Source organism: Bubalus kerabau, unplaced genomic scaffold, assembly GCF_029407905.1.
Source record: "Bubalus kerabau isolate K-KA32 ecotype Philippines breed swamp buffalo unplaced genomic scaffold, PCC_UOA_SB_1v2 scaffold_83, whole genome shotgun sequence".
Taxonomy (NCBI): domain Eukaryota; kingdom Metazoa; phylum Chordata; class Mammalia; order Artiodactyla; family Bovidae; genus Bubalus; species Bubalus kerabau.
Genome location: NW_026577937.1, coordinates 119,422 through 131,249, shown reverse-complemented (window position 1 = coordinate 131,249; position 11,828 = coordinate 119,422).

The window sequence follows — 11,828 nt, the reverse complement described above, 5'->3', positions numbered from 1 at the left end:
TCTCCTGTCCCAACTCTGCAGGGACCCTGCGGTCGGAGTCCGAAACGCAGAGGAAGCCTGAGGTGCCTGCCTCCCCTCGAGGTGAGGCCCTCTTCCGTTGCGCCAGACCCAGCGGAGTCCCGAGGGGCCCCGCCACCTCCACAGGATCCCTCGCCTCTCAGAGGCACCCTGGGAAGTTCCCTAAGGTCCCCGGCAGAAGGCGAGGGACACGAGGGTTTCCCGCCGCCCCCCGACAAAGACCTCGAGAGTCCTTCTTCAACGCGTCTCGAGGCCCTAGTCCCCTCCCGTGACTCGAGAGCCAGGACGCGCTCCCCCTCGCCACGCGCATGGAGACCTGACTTCCCTGGCGCCGCACGAGAGGCTCCCTGAGATCCTCGTCGTGCCTCGGGAGAAAACCCCCACGGGCGCCGCAGCTCGAGGAAACCCCTGAGACGCCCCCGTCCTCGCGAGCTGAGGGCCTTCTTTTCCTGCATGGCCTGGAGAGCAATCCCGGGTCCTCTCTCCAAACGGAAGAGGAGGCTGGACTCCCTTGAGGCCGCTCAGGGGGCTCCAAGAGACCCGCGTCGCGACTCGAGAGGAGAGCGGAGTCCTTATCTTCCCCTCGAGACGAGGCCTGACTCCCCGGGGGAGCCTGGAATGCAACCCCGAGATCCCTGCCTTCCCTGGAGAGGAAAATTAGGTCCCGGACACACGCTTAGGTGAGGTCTCTTAGGCCCTGCAGTGACTCGAGCGCCACCCCCAGCTTTCCCTCGCAACCCGAGGGGAAGATTGGGCTTCCCAGGGCCAACCCAAGAGGAAGGCTGAGATCCCCGTCGTAACTCGAGAATGCCGCCGCAACTCGAGAAAAACCACGTGGTTCCCACCGCTTGGCAAGATGAGGCCCTTGCCCGCGACGGCGTCTCAAGGGAAGTCCCCTGTTCCGCCCTGAAGGGCGAGACGGTCCCTGACAGCCTTCCTGCGACCCCCAAAAGTCCCCCGACACGCCGGGTTCCCCCGAGGGGAACACCGAGGGCCCCGGCACCGCTTCCTCTGAGCCCCTTCTCCCCTCCTGATCGCGACAGGAGAGGCGATTCCCCTGCGTGGTCTGGAAGGGGTTCCCGGCCTTCCCGGCGCACCTCAGGATGAGGCCGGTCTCACGAGGAAATTCGAGACGAGCCACGTGGGTGGGGCCACAGGCCGAACGCCCCCGATTCCCCGGTCCGCTCTTGAGAAGGACCCGAGGCCCGGACCCCTCTTCGAAGGCAACCCTGTGGGTGAAGGCACAACACGAAGGGGCACTGCCACCCCCGTGCATCGTCCGCAAAGACCCGCGGGTTCCACACACAGCTCGACGAGGGGCCTGAGACCCCCTGAGCAACTCGAGAGGCCAGCGGGGTTCCCTTCCTCAGACAAGACGAGGCCTGACTCTCCTGTCCCAACTCTGCAGGGACCCTGCGGTCGGAGTCCGAAACGCAGAGGAAGCCTGAGGTGCCTGCCTCCCCTCGAGGTGAGGCCCTCTTCCGTTGCGCCAGACCCAGCGGAGTCCCGAGGGGCCCCGCCACCTCCACAGGATCCCTCGCCTCTCAGAGGCACCCTGGGAAGTTCCCTAAGGTCCCCGGCAGAAGGCGAGGGACACGAGGGTTTCCCGCCGCCCCCCGACGAAGACCTCGAGAGTCCTTCTTCAACGCGTCTCGAGGCCCTAGTCCCCTCCCGTGACTCGAGAGCCAGGACGCGCTCCCCCTCACCACGCGCATGGAGACCTGACTTCCCTGGCGCCGCACGAGAGGCTCCCTGAGATCCTCGTCGTGCCTCGGGAGAAAACCCCCACGGGCGCCGCAGCTCGAGGAAACCCCTGAGACGCCCCCGTCCTCGCGAGCTGAGGGCCTTCTTTTCCTGCATGGCCTGGAGAGCAATCCCGGGTCCTCTCTCCAAACGGAAGAGGAGGCTGGACTCCCTTGAGGCCGCTCAGGGGGCTCCAAGAGACCCGCGTCGCGACTCGAGAGGAGAGCGGAGTCCTTGGCTTCCCCTCGAGACGAGGCCTGACTCCCCGGGGGAGCCTGGAATGCAACCCCGAGATCCCTGCCTTCCCTGGAGAGGAAAATTAGGTCCCGGACACACGCTTAGGTGAGGTCTCTTAGGCCCTGCAGTGACTCGAGCGCCACCCCCAGCTTTCCCTCGCAACCCGAGGGGAAGATTGGGCTTCCCAGGGCCAACCCAAGGGGAAGGCTGAGATCCCCGTCGTAACTCGAGAATGCCGCCGCAACTCGAGAAAAACCACGTGGTTCCCACCGCTTGGCAAGATGAGGCCCTTGCCCGCGACGGCGTCTCAAGGGAAGTCCCCTGTTCCGCCCTGAAGGGCGAGACGGTCCCTGACAGCCTTCCTGCGACCCCCAAAAGTCCCCCGACACGCCGGGTTCCCCCGAGGGGAACACCGAGGGTCCCGGCACCGCTTCCTCTGAGCCCCTTCTCCCCTCCTGATCGCGACAGGAGAGGCGATTCCCCTGCGTGGTCTGGAAGGGGTTCCCGGCCTTCCCGGCGCACCTCAGGATGAGGCCGGTCTCACGAGGAAATTCGAGACGAGCCACGTGGGTGGGGCCACAGGCCGAACGCCCCCGATTCCCCGGTCCGCTCTTGAGAAGGACCCGAGGCCCGGACCCCTCTTCGAAGGCAACCCTGTGGGTGAAGGCACAACACGAAGGGGCACTGCCACCCCCGTGCATCGTCCGCAAAGACCCGCGGGTTCCACACACAGCTCGACGAGGGGCCTGAGACCCCCCGAGCAACTCGAGAGGCCAGCGGGGTTCCCTTCCTCAGACAAGACGAGGCCTGACTCTCCTGTCCCAACTCTGCAGGGACCCTGCGGTCGGAGTCCGAAACGCAGAGGAAGCCTGAGGTGCCTGCCTCCCCTCGAGGTGAGGCCCTCTTCCGTTGCGCCAGGCCCAGCGGAGTCCCGAGGGGCCCCGCCACCTCCACAGGATCCCTCGCCTCTCAGAGGCACCCTGGGAAGTTCCCTAAGGTCCCCGGCAGAAGGCGAGGGACACGAGGGTTTCCCGCCGCCCCCCGACAAAGACCTCGAGAGTCCTTCTTCAACGCGTCTCGAGGCCCTAGTCCCCTCCCGTGACTCGAGAGCCAGGACGCGCTCCCCCTCGCCACGCGCATGGAGACCTGACTTCCCTGGCGCCGCACGAGAGGCTCCCTGAGATCCTCGTCGTGCCTCGGGAGAAAACCCCCACGGGCGCCGCAGCTCGAGGAAACCCCTGAGACGCCCCCGTCCTCGCGAGCTGAGGGCCTTCTTTTCCTGCATGGCCTGGAGAGCAATCCCGGGTCCTCTCTCCAAACGGAAGAGGAGGCTGGACTCCCTTGAGGCCGCTCAGGGGGCTCCAAGAGACCCGCGTCGCGACTCGAGAGGAGAGCGGAGTCCTTGGCTTCCCCTCGAGACGAGGCCTGACTCCCCGGGGGAGCCTGGAATGCAACCCCGAGATCCCTGCCTTCCCTGGAGAGGAAAATTAGGTCCCGGACACACGCTTAGGTGAGGTCTCTTAGGCCCTGCAGTGACTCGAGCGCCACCCCCAGCTTTCCCTCGCAACCCGAGGGGAAGATTGGGCTTCCCAGGGCCAACCCAAGGGGAAGGCTGAGATCCCCGTCGTAACTCGAGAATGCCGCCGCAACTCGAGAAAAACCACGTGGTTCCCACCGCTTGGCAAGATGAGGCCCTTGCCCGCGACGGCGTCTCAAGGGAAGTCCCCTGTTCCGCCCTGAAGGGCGAGACGGTCCCTGACAGCCTTCCTGCGACCCCCAAAAGTCCCCCGACACGCCGGGTTCCCCCGAGGGGAACACCGAGGGCCCCGGCACCGCTTCCTCTGAGCCCCTTCTCCCCTCCTGATCGCGACAGGAGATGCGATTCCCCTGCGTGGTCTGGAAGGGGTTCCCGGCCTTCCCGGCGCACCTCAGGATGAGGCCGGTCTCACGAGGAAATTCGAGACGAGCCACGTGGGTGGGGCCACAGGCCGAACGCCCCCGATTCCCCGGTCCGCTCTTGAGAAGGACCCGAGGCCCGGACCCCTCTTCGAAGGCAACCCTGTGGGTGAAGGCACAACACGAAGGGGCACTGCCACCCCCGTGCATCGTCCGCAAAGACCCGCGGGTTCCACACACAGCTCGACGAGGGGCCTGAGACCCCCCGAGCAACTCGAGAGGCCAGCGGGGTTCCCTTCCTCAGACAAGACGAGGCCTGACTCTCCTGTCCCAACTCTGCAGGGACCCTGCGGTCGGAGTCCGAAACGCAGAGGAAGCCTGAGGTGCCTGCCTCCCCTCGAGGTGAGGCCCTCTTCCGTTGCGCCAGACCCAGCGGAGTCCCGAGGGGCCCCGCCACCTCCACAGGATCCCTCGCCTCTCAGAGGCACCCTGGGAAGTTCCCTAAGGTCCCCGGCAGAAGGCGAGGGACACGAGGGTTTCCCGCCGCCCCCCGACAAAGACCTCGAGAGTCCTTCTTCAACGCGTCTCGAGGCCCTAGTCCCCTCCCGTGACTCGAGAGCCAGGACGCGCTCCCCCTCGCCACGCGCATGGAGACCTGACTTCCCTGGCGCCGCACGAGAGGCTCCCTGAGATCCTCGTCGTGCCTCGGGAGAAAACCCCCACGGGCGCCGCAGCTCGAGGAAACCCCTGAGACGCCCCCGTCCTCGCGAGCTGAGGGCCTTCTTTTCCTGCATGGCCTGGAGAGCAATCCCGGGTCCTCTCTCCAAACGGAAGAGGAGGCTGGACTCCCTTGAGGCCGCTCAGGGGGCTCCAAGAGACCCGCGTCGCGACTCGAGAGGAGAGCGGAGTCCTTGGCTTCCCCTCGAGACGAGGCCTGACTCCCCGGGGGAGCCTGGAATGCAACCCCGAGATCCCTGCCTTCCCTGGAGAGGAAAATTAGGTCCCGGACACACGCTTAGGTGAGGTCTCTTAGGCCCTGCAGTGACTCGAGCGCCACCCCCAGCTTTCCCTCGCAACCCGAGGGGAAGATTGGGCTTCCCAGGGCCAACCCAAGGGGAAGGCTGAGATCCCCGTCGTAACTCGAGAATGCCGCCGCAACTCGAGAAAAACCACGTGGTTCCCACCGCTTGGCAAGATGAGGCCCTTGCCCGCGACGGCGTCTCAAGGGAAGTCCCCTGTTCCGCCCTGAAGGGCGAGACGGTCCCTGACAGCCTTCCTGCGACCCCCAAAAGTCCCCCGACACGCCGGGTTCCCCCGAGGGGAACACCGAGGGCCCCGGCACCGCTTCCTCTGAGCCCCTTCTCCCCTCCTGATCGCGACAGGAGATGCGATTCCCCTGCGTGGTCTGGAAGGGGTTCCCGGCCTTCCCGGCGCACCTCAGGATGAGGCCGGTCTCACGAGGAAATTCGAGACGAGCCACGTGGGTGGGGCCACAGGCCGAACGCCCCCGATTCCCCGGTCCGCTCTTGAGAAGGACCCGAGGCCCGGACCCCTCTTCGAAGGCAACCCTGTGGGTGAAGGCACAACACGAAGGGGCACTGCCACCCCCGTGCATCGTCCGCAAAGACCCGCGGGTTCCACACACAGCTCGACGAGGGGCCTGAGACCCCCTGAGCAACTCGAGAGGCCAGCGGGGTTCCCTTCCTCAGACAAGACGAGGCCTGACTCTCCTGTCCCAACTCTGCAGGGACCCTGCGGTCGGAGTCCGAAACGCAGAGGAAGCCTGAGGTGCCTGCCTCCCCTCGAGGTGAGGCCCTCTTCCGTTGCGCCAGACCCAGCGGAGTCCCGAGGGGCCCCGCCACCTCCACAGGATCCCTCGCCTCTCAGAGGCACCCTGGGAAGTTCCCTAAGGTCCCCGGCAGAAGGCGAGGGACACGAGGGTTTCCCGCCGCCCCCCGACAAAGACCTCGAGAGTCCTTCTTCAACGCGTCTCGAGGCCCTAGTCCCCTCCCGTGACTCGAGAGCCAGGACGCGCTCCCCCTCGCCACGCGCATGGAGACCTGACTTCCCTGGCGCCGCACGAGAGGCTCCCTGAGATCCTCGTCGTGCCTCGGGAGAAAACCCCCACGGGCGCCGCAGCTCGAGGAAACCCCTGAGACGCCCCCGTCCTCGCGAGCTGAGGGCCTTCTTTTCCTGCATGGCCTGGAGAGCAATCCCGGGTCCTCTCTCCAAACGGAAGAGGAGGCTGGACTCCCTTGAGGCCGCTCAGGGGGCTCCAAGAGACCCGCGTCGCGACTCGAGAGGAGAGCGGAGTCCTTGGCTTCCCCTCGAGACGAGGCCTGACTCCCCGGGGGAGCCTGGAATGCAACCCCGAGATCCCTGCCTTCCCTGGAGAGGAAAATTAGGTCCCGGACACACGCTTAGGTGAGGTCTCTTAGGCCCTGCAGTGACTCGAGCGCCACCCCCAGCTTTCCCTCGCAACCCGAGGGGAAGATTGGGCTTCCCAGGGCCAACCCAAGGGGAAGGCTGAGATCCCCGTCGTAACTCGAGAATGCCGCCGCAACTCGAGAAAAACCACGTGGTTCCCACCGCTTGGCAAGATGAGGCCCTTGCCCGCGACGGCGTCTCAAGGGAAGTCCCCTGTTCCGCCCTGAAGGGCGAGACGGTCCCTGACAGCCTTCCTGCGACCCCCAGAAGTCCCCCGACACGCCGGGTTCCCCCGAGGGGAACACCGAGGGTCCCGGCACCGCTTCCTCTGAGCCCCTTCTCCCCTCCTGATCGCGACAGGAGAGGCGATTCCCCTGCGTGGTCTGGAAGGGGTTCCCGGCCTTCCCGGCGCACCTCAGGATGAGGCCGGTCTCACGAGGAAATTCGAGACGAGCCACGTGGGTTGGGCCACAGGCCGAACGCCCCCGATTCCCCGGTCCGCTCTTGAGAAGGACCCGAGGCCCGGACCCCTCTTCGAAGGCAACCCTGTGGGTGAAGGCACAACACGAAGGGGCACTGCCACCCCCGTGCATCGTCCGCAAAGACCCGCGGGTTCCACACACAGCTCGACGAGGGGCCTGAGACCCCCTGAGCAACTCGAGAGGCCAGCGGGGTTCCCTTCCTCAGACAAGACGAGGCCTGACTCTCCTGTCCCAACTCTGCAGGGACCCTGCGGTCGGAGTCCGAAACGCAGAGGAAGCCTGAGGTGCCTGCCTCCCCTCGAGGTGAGGCCCTCTTCCGTTGCGCCAGACCCAGCGGAGTCCCGAGGGGCCCCGCCACCTCCACAGGATCCCTCGCCTCTCAGAGGCACCCTGGGAAGTTCCCTAAGGTCCCCGGCAGAAGGCGAGGGACACGAGGGTTTCCCGCCGCCCCCCGACAAAGACCTCGAGAGTCCTTCTTCAACGCGTCTCGAGGCCCTAGTCCCCTCCCGTGACTCGAGAGCCAGGACGCGCTCCCCCTCGCCACGCGCATGGAGACCTGACTTCCCTGGCGCCGCACGAGAGGCTCCCTGAGATCCTCGTCGTGCCTCGGGAGAAAACCCCCACGGGCGCCGCAGCTCGAGGAAACCCCTGAGACGCCCCCGTCCTCGCGAGCTGAGGGCCTTCTTTTCCTGCATGGCCTGGAGAGCAATCCCGGGTCCTCTCTCCAAACGGAAGAGGAGGCTGGACTCCCTTGAGGCCGCTCAGGGGGCTCCAAGAGACCCGCGTCGCGACTCGAGAGGAGAGCGGAGTCCTTGGCTTCCCCTCGAGACGAGGCCTGACTCCCCGGGGGAGCCTGGAATGCAACCCCGAGATCCCTGCCTTCCCTGGAGAGGAAAATTAGGTTCCGGACACACGCTTAGGTGAGGTCTCTTAGGCCCTGCAGTGACTCGAGCGCCACCACCAGCTTTCCCTCGCAACCCGAGGGGAAGATTGGGCTTCCCAGGGCCAACCCAAGGGGAAGGCTGAGATCCCCGTCGTAACTCGAGAATGCCGCCGCAACTCGAGAAAAACCACGTGGTTCCCACCGCTTGGCAAGATGAGGCCCTTGCCCGCAACGGCGTCTCAAGGGAAGTCCCCTGTTCCGCCCTGAAGGGCGAGACGGTCCCTGACAGCCTTCCTGCGACCCCCAAAAGTCCCCCGACACGCCGGGTTCCCCCGAGGGGAACACCGAGGGTCCCGGCACCGCTTCCTCTGAGCCCCTTCTCCCCTCCTGATCGCGACAGGAGAGGCGATTCCCCTGCGTGGTCTGGAAGGGGTTCCCGGCCTTCCCGGCGCACCTCAGGATGAGGCCGGTCTCACGAGGAAATTCGAGACGAGCCACGTGGGTGGGGCCACAGGCCAAACGCCCCCGATTCCCCGGTCCGCTCTTGAGAAGGACCCGAGGCCCGGACCCCTCTTCGAAGGCAACCCTGTGGGTGAAGGCACAACACGAAGGGGCACTGCCACCCCCGTGCATCGTCCGCAAAGACCCGCGGGTTCCACACACAGCTCGACGAGGGGCCTGAGACCCCCTGAGCAACTCGAGAGGCCAGCGGGGTTCCCTTCCTCAGACAAGACGAGGCCTGACTCTCCTGTCCCAACTCTGCAGGGACCCTGCGGTCGGAGTCCGAAACGCAGAGGAAGCCTGAGGTGCCTGCCTCCCCTCGAGGTGAGGCCCTCTTCCGTTGCGCCAGACCCAGCGGAGTCCCGAGGGGCCCCGCCACCTCCACAGGATCCCTCGCCTCTCAGAGGCACCCTGGGAAGTTCCCTAAGGTCCCCGGCAGAAGGCGAGGGACACGAGGGTTTCCCGCCGCCCCCCGACAAAGACCTCGAGAGTCCTTCTTCAACGCGTCTCGAGGCCCTAGTCCCCTCCCGTGACTCGAGAGCCAGGACGCGCTCCCCCTCGCCACGCGCATGGAGACCTGACTTCCCTGGCGCCGCACGAGAGGCTCCCTGAGATCCTCGTCGTGCCTCGGGAGAAAACCCCCACGGGCGCCGCAGCTCGAGGAAACCCCTGAGACGCCCCCGTCCTCGCGAGCTGAGGGCCTTCTTTTCCTGCATGGCCTGGAGAGCAATCCCGGGTCCTCTCTCCAAACGGAAGAGGAGGCTGGACTCCCTTGAGGCCGCTCAGGGGGCTCCAAGAGACCCGCGTCGCGACTCGAGAGGAGAGCGGAGTCCTTGGCTTCCCCTCGAGACGAGGCCTGACTCCCCGGGGGAGCCTGGAATGCAACCCCGAGATCCCTGCCTTCCCTGGAGAGGAAAATTAGGTCCCGGACACACGCTTAGGTGAGGTCTCTTAGGCCCTGCAGTGACTCGAGCGCCACCCCCAGCTTTCCCTCTCCCTCGCAACCCGAGGGGAAGATTGGGCTTCCCAGGGCCAACCCAAGGGGAAGGCTGAGATCCCCGTCGTAACTCGAGAATGCCGCCGCAACTCGAGAAAAACCACGTGGTTCCCACCGCTTGGCAAGATGAGGCCCTTGCCCGCGACGGCGTCTCAAGGGAAGTCCCCTGTTCCGCCCTGAAGGGCGAGACGGTCCCTGACAGCCTTCCTGCGACCCCCAAAAGTCCCCCGACACGCCGGGTTCCCCCGAGGGGAACACCGAGGGTCCCGGCACCGCTTCCTCTGAGCCCCTTCTCCCCTCCTGATCGCGACAGGAGAGGCGATTCCCCTGCGTGGTCTGGAAGGGGTTCCCGGCCTTCCCGGCGCACCTCAGGATGAGGCCGGTCTCACGAGGAAATTCGAGACGAGCCACGTGGGTGGGGCCACAGGCCGAACGCCCCCGATTCCCCGGTCCGCTCTTGAGAAGGACCCGAGGCCCGGACCCCTCTTCGAAGGCAACCCTGTGGGTGAAGGCACAACACGAAGGGGCACTGCCACCCCCGTGCATCGTCCGCAAAGACCCGCGGGTTCCACACACAGCTCGACGAGGGGCCTGAGACCCCCTGAGCAACTCGAGAGGCCAGCGGGGTTCCCTTCCTCAGACAAGACGAGGCCTGACTCTCCTGTCCCAACTCTGCAGGGACCCTGCGGTCGGAGTCCGAAACGCAGAGGAAGCCTGAGGTGCCTGCCTCCCCTCGAGGTGAGGCCCTCTTCCGTTGCGCCAGACCCAGCGGAGTCCCGAGGGGCCCCGCCACCTCCACAGGATCCCTCGCCTCTCAGAGGCACCCTGGGAAGTTCCCTAAGGTCCCCGGCAGAAGGCGAGGGACACGAGGGTTTCCCGCCGCCCCCCGACAAAGACCTCGAGAGTCCTTCTTCAACGCGTCTCGAGGCCCTAGTCCCCTCCCGTGACTCGAGAGCCAGGACGCGCTCCCCCTCGCCACGCGCATGGAGACCTGACTTCCCTGGCGCCGCACGAGAGGCTCCCTGAGATCCTCGTCGTGCCTCGGGAGAAAACCCCCACGGGCGCCGCAGCTCGAGGAAACCCCTGAGACGCCCCCGTCCTCGCGAGCTGAGGGCCTTCTTTTCCTGCATGGCCTGGAGAGCAATCCCGGGTCCTCTCTCCAAACGGAAGAGGAGGCTGGACTCCCTTGAGGCCGCTCAGGGGGCTCCAAGAGACCCGCGTCGCGACTCGAGAGGAGAGCGGAGTCCTTGGCTTCCCCTCGAGACGAGGCCTGACTCCCCGGGGGAGCCTGGAATGCAACCCCGAGATCCCTGCCTTCCCTGGAGAGGAAAATTAGGTCCCGGACACACGCTTAGGTGAGGTCTCTTCGGCCCTGCAGTGACTCGAGCGCCACCCCCAGCTTTCCCTCGCAACCCGAGGGGAAGATTGGGCTTCCCAGGGCCAACCCAAGGGGAAGGCTGAGATCCCCGTCGTAACTCGAGAATGCCGCCGCAACTCGAGAAAAACCACGTGGTTCCCACCGCTTGGCAAGATGAGGCCCTTGCCCGCGACGGCGTCTCAAGGGAAGTCCCCTGTTCCGCCCTGAAGGGCGAGACGGTCCCTGACAGCCTTCCTGCGACCCCCAAAAGTCCCCCGACACGCCGGGTTCCCCCGAGGGGAACACCGAGGGTCCCGGCACCGCTTCCTCTGAGCCCCTTCTCCCCTCCTGATCGCGACAGGAGAGGCGATTCCCCTGCGTGGTCTGGAAGGGGTTCCCGGCCTTCCCGGCGCACCTCAGGATGAGGCCGGTCTCACGAGGAAATTCGAGACGAGCCACGTGGGTGGAGCCACAGGCCGAACGCCCCCGATTCCCCGGTCCGCTCTTGAGAAGGACCCGAGGCCCGGACCCCTCTTCGAAGGCAACCCTGTGGGTGAAGGCACAACACGAAGGGGCACTGCCACCCCCGTGCATCGTCCGCAAAGACCCGCGGGTTCCACACACAGCTCGACGAGGGGCCTGAGACCCCCTGAGCAACTCGAGAGGCCAGCGGGGTTCCCTTCCTCAGACAAGACGAGGCCTGACTCTCCTGTCCCAACTCTGCAGGGACCCTGCGGTCGGAGTCCGAAACGCAGAGGAAGCCTGAGGTGCCTGCCTCCCCTCGAGGTGAGGCCCTCTTCCGTTGCGCCAGACCCAGCGGAGTCCCGAGGGGCCCCGCCACCTCCACAGGATCCCTCGCCTCTCAGAGGCACCCTGGGAAGTTCCCTAAGGTCCCCGGCAGAAGGCGAGGGACACGAGGGTTTCCCGCCGCCCCCCGACAAAGACCTCGAGAGTCCTTCTTCAACGCGTCTCGAGGCCCTAGTCCCCTCCCGTGACTCGAGAGCCAGGACGCGCTCCCCCTCGCCACGCGCGTGGAGACCTGACTTCCCTGGCGCCGCACGAGAGGCTCCCTGAGATCCTCGTCGTGCCTCGGGAGAAAACCCCCACGGGCGCCGCAGCTCGAGGAAACCCCTGAGACGCCCCCGTCCTCGCGAGCTGAGGGCCTTCTTTTCCTGCATGGCCTGGAGAGCAATCCCGGGTCCTCTCTCCAAACGGAAGAGGAGGCTGGACTCCCTTGAGGCCGCTCAGGGGGCTCCAAGAGACCCGCGTCGCGACTCGAGAGGAGAG